Raw genomic sequence first — 5,129 nt, 5'->3', positions numbered from 1 at the left:
GGATTGTCTGTATCTTACGAAATAAATCCATATCTTAAATTTTGTAATTACCATAAATGTAACAAATTACTTTTTAAATCTTGGGAAGAAACAAATTTAAAATAAAAATTCTAAAAACAACTAACACCGACTATTAATAAATAAATTTCCAATATTCAATTAATATATTTGGAAATGATATCACAAAATTACAAAAGAAAAATCTAATAAAATCATAAAAATTAAGATGTTTTTAAATTTATTCATAAATAAAAAGATAACCTTCCATTAATTAGTACATAAAATTAATTATATTATAACAATTTTATTTTCTTATAACAATTTTATTTTCTTTCTCACTCTTAAAAAAAATCTAATAAATAATAAAAACCTACCAAATATAAATATGTATAAGCTTATTACATTCTCCCCATCTTTTTCTCCCTTGTTCTTTTTGATGATATAAAAATTACTGCAAACACTGCACAAAAATCTCTCCTCCGTCATCTTTTGTAAGTTGGTTTTTTCAGTAAAACCCTTTGTAAATTTTCATATCTTTACGTTCTTTTCAATGTTCTTTTCTTTCTTTTTGTGCTTTAAATTTTTTGTTTTTTTCCTTTTCTCCAGCTTTTGCATTGAAAACAGTTCATGGAAGAGAAAACAGTGGCTCTCTCTCCCGACTCTGCTGCTAATGCTAATCACCAAACCCAAAACAAGTCATCAATGGATCCACCGGAAGTTCAAGCTAATGTTTTAGGGTCCGGGGAAGGGTCAGGTTGGACTGCAACCAGTAAAGAAATCGTTAACAAGAGAGGAAGGGGGAGGCCAAGGAAGTACGAGCATGGTATTCCAATCATTAATGGCTCATTGGAAGCTTTCCCACTACCAACAGCGGCCTATTGTTCGACAAAAAGACCTCGGGGACGGCCTAAGGGTACTGGCAAGTTTCAGGGTTTGGCTTCTTTTGGTGAGTTGTTGTTGGTATAAGAATGATATAGTTAAGTTTTAGTTAATGCAAGACTTTGTAACTACGTATCTTTTTATCATTATTTTGCTTTTATAGCTTTTTGTTTTTGTAACGTTAGATTCATGTTTGGCATGTTATAAAAGCTTATGATTTTACAATATTGCTGTATTTTTTTCATGGATACTTGAACTTGTTTCATTAAGGTGAATATATGGACACTGCTGGAGGAAGCTTTACACCTCATGTACTGCCAGTGTACAAAGGAGAGGTAGTTGTTATATAGAATAAAGGAAGTTAGTTTCTGAGTTTTTAGTTAATATGCCCTTCAAGAAGTTGTTCTAAATTCTCTGTTGCTGAAGCAGGATCTTGTTAATACAATAGTATCATTTTGTGGAAGGGCTTCTCGTTCAGTTTGTGTTCTTACTGCTAGTGGTGCTGTCTCTAGTGTCACCCTATGTGCGCCTGGTTCTTCTGTTGGTACTTTGACATATGAGGTGTAGTCGATTTGATCTTTCACAAATTTTATTACATTTCATGCTATATGCATTCATGCATATATTTATACATAATCCAAAGCAAGAATTTGCTGTTTCTGAACTGGCATTCAACAAGAAGGGCTGAAACAGAACACTAAATTTTACTTACTAATGCAGGGACGCTTTGAAATTCTTACTCTCAGTGGTTCCTCTGTTGTGTCCGGTGAACCGGGGACTCGTCGGAGAACCGGTCTTTTGAGTGTTTCATTGGCTAATCCTCATGGACGAGTTTTTGGTGGAAGTGTTGAAGGTCCACTGATTGCAGCTGGCCCTGGACCTATCCAAGTATGACCCTTTAGTTCTCTCAACCTCAATGTTTACCCGAGTCTTATCGATATATAGATATAGATATTCGTGACAGCACTGTTCTTCATTCACTTGATCATGAATTATCACTTAATTAGATTTACTTCATTAAGTTTACTTGTAGGTTGAGTTTGTTGGTTTAGCTTAAAAATGGTGATTGCAGCACTATATCGATCTTCTGGTTGTACTCATTTGGTGTTCTCTTTGTGTTTATCAGCTAATTGTTGCCAGTTTCAAGCAGAACATCGGTCGGGAAATCCGAAGGAAGTATTGTGGAGGAACTTCAGCATCAGCCAACATTTTTGCCAGTTCAGAAATGGTGAATGCTCCCATTAATCAAGTTTCTGCAACGGCAGAAGACCATGAGAAGTGTACTTCACCACCCCCAGTAGCAGTTATTATGAAAGCAGATTGCCTGAAATCCAATACCATTGTAGCTGAAATCAATAACATCAACCCCACTTCACTACAAAGTATTGATCCAAACAACTTGCAGAAAACAGAGAATTTGATAGCTGAAAACCATGACTTTAGCTCTGAAAAAATGGCAGGTTCAAACAACTTGCAGACCTCACCAGTCCAACAGCCCTTATCTGATGAAATGATGATTGATAACTCCGGACACTAAAGATGTCTGTGAGATGCGTGCAAAGGAGTATGATTAGTGACATACACAGGCCTTTTTTCCATGGACTATGGTTCTTAATAAACTAAATTTGGGAAGTATATTGTTGTTGTTTAAGTAGCATGTAGTTTTATTTAGATTAACCCACAGGCTGAGGCTTATTTAGTAATGAGCTGAGATCAAACATCTGGTTCCTTATCATCCCAACTTTCATCGACTGTCTCATGTTGTATCTCTTATGTTCATTGGATAAAAGAAGTGATAATTTTGTGTTGTTGAATATTTGATCTACTAGTAATTTCTCATTTCATCATCAATATATAACGTGATGTTTCAAGTTGTTACGGCCCTACTTGATGGGCAACAGTTTTAGCTGTCATTGGAGGATCTGTAGGTGGTAACCTTATGCCATTGACAATAGCAAATGGAAAGCTTGCGGAATTGGGGTATGGAGGTGGGTTTATTTATTTATTTGCTTTGAAAATCCAGTGATTGCTTTTTCGTTAATTTTGTATGACTAGACTATGAGATTTATCTGTCCTTTATTAATACAATAGTCTATTATTTCTTATCAAATGAAAACGATAAGGAAATAAATGAAAGTAAATTCTTCTTTCTTATCAAACATAAACAAGGTGCTAGTCGTTGATTAGTTTAGTCTTTTCATTTTATTAAAATCAAATTTTGTTTGTCCATTAAATCCCTTTGATATTTTCTGAAATAATACGTAATTTTCATTGGCTAATCCTCATGGACGAGTTTTTGGTGGACGAGTTTGAAGCATGGTGGGTGCTCAGCCTCGAAGACATACAAGGCGCTGGATTACCAGTTGGGGAGCGGAGGACCGATGTTGGAACATAATATGGAAATTTTCAATGCTATGAGTGAGGCAATTCCTTCGGCTTGCTTTTCAGGATAGTATTTTGACTAACTTAGAGCGAGTTCGTGGCACTTGCACACTAGTGACCGTTGTCCAAGGTGTGGTCTTGAAGTTGTTTGAATATGTTGAGTGATGTTATGAGTATTTCATAAACAGTATTGCTGTTAAAGTCTGTTATGAATACTAGAGTTGTTAGCTTTGTCAGTTAGTTGTTAAGAAACAATTATGGGCTGCATGTATTAAACATGTTAGTGAACCTCTCTCTTATTGAATGAAGAAAGAAAGAAGTTGTTTCTGCTAAGTTCATTCTATACTTCAACATGGTATCAAGAGCTAAGGAGTTTTTAGTGTAATTTTTTTCTCTCCTTCGTTGGTTTCATGGCTACTGGTCTTGTGCCTGGGGTTGATACGTCTTGCCACTGTTGATTCTAGGGAAGTCGTTCCTTCACAAGGTTCAGGCAGTACTGCGTTGCACACAATCCACTCTTTCTCCAAGCATGACACCATCAAACTTATTGAGACTAATTTTCTCCTTTGGAAACATCAACTTTTACTCATTCTTGAAGGTTATGACCTTGAAGGTTTTGTACAAGGTACTATTCCGGTTCCTTCTCCTCTTATTACTGGAGTCGATGGTCACTTAGTCGATAATCCGCTGTTTTTTGCTCATAAGAAACAAGACAAATTTCTTGCTTCCTGGCTACTATCCACAATTTCAGATGATGTTCTGGTTCATCTTACAACAGCCAAAACTAGTTTTGATATTTGGTCAACCATTGAAAAGCGTTTTGGAGTAAAGTTTAGTATCAAGATTTTAAGAATGCGACATGATTTGTATTCTCTCAAGAAAGCAAATCTCACAGTTAAAGAATATCTGTCAAAGGTAAAACGACTGAGTGACAATCTCGTTACTGCTGGGAGTATAGTTACTGAGCAAGAGCAAGTCAGCATTATCATGGCTGGACTCTCGTTAAAGTTTGAGTCTATTCGCGTGATCGCTTCAGCCACTTCTATGTCTCTAGATCTATTGACTGAAATGCTTCTTGATTGTGAGGCGCAACAGTTGGACTTGTTAACTAAGGTTCCTATGCAGGCTAATGTAACTTCCTACACCAAGAATCCTCATCATTCGAAGAACACTAATGATTCCAATAGTTATTCTCAAGAGTTCAGACAGGGACACAGAGGACATGGTAGAAGCTGGTCTCGTGGTAGATATAGTGGCAATGGTAGGGGGTGGTCGCGTTCCAGACCACAGTGTCAACTATGTGGCAAACTTGGACATGTGGTTCAATCCTGTTATCACCGATTTAATGAAAACTTTTCTGGTGTAGATTCTAACGACTCAAAAACGGTCAACTATCATCATTATGAACAGAAGTCCTCGTGTCACTTTTGCAGCTCACATTCACAACTTTCTACTTTCTCTGTTTCATAACCTTCTCGATCTCCTTCTTTAGGTTCCTTAGTTCAAGCTTGGTATCCTGATTCTAGAGCCACAAATCACATCATTCCTGATATGACTAATCTCTTAACTACCTCTCCTTACATAGGTACGGATCAGGTTTCTATGGGAAATGGTGAGTATGTTTCTATAGCACATGTAGGCTCTTCTTCTATGTTGTCTGCCTCTACCGATTTAATGTCTTTCAAGCTGGTTCTTCCAAGTTCACTGCTGGTCTGTGACTTAACCCCGTGTCTGTGTGCCATGCTCAGCTCTCTTTAGACCCCTTGCTGTGGTATAACAGGCTCGATCATTTGTGTAACAACATCCTTGCACGAGTATTGAGTACTTGTAATGTTTCTTTTAAGCATAATTGTTTGCCTAATGTGTGT

The 5,129-nt window shown here is 36.7% G+C and overlaps 1 long non-coding RNA gene across 1 annotated transcript; it reads left to right on the top strand.

Moving 5' to 3' along the window:
- Positions 1 to 385: 385 nt before the first annotated feature.
- LOC108477931 (uncharacterized) lies at positions 386 to 778 on the top strand. The gene is made up of 2 exons (XR_008285484.1): positions 386 to 491; positions 607 to 778. It is a non-coding gene; the product is annotated as an uncharacterized LOC108477931 (long non-coding RNA).
- Positions 779 to 5,129: the final 4,351 nt, after the last annotated feature.

The sequence above is a fragment of the Gossypium arboreum genome, chromosome 7 (assembly GCF_025698485.1).
Source record: "Gossypium arboreum isolate Shixiya-1 chromosome 7, ASM2569848v2, whole genome shotgun sequence".
Classification (NCBI taxonomy): domain Eukaryota; kingdom Viridiplantae; phylum Streptophyta; class Magnoliopsida; order Malvales; family Malvaceae; genus Gossypium; species Gossypium arboreum.
The sequence above is the reverse complement of the archived record's forward strand: the minus strand, read 5'-3'. Positions and strand labels throughout refer to the sequence as shown.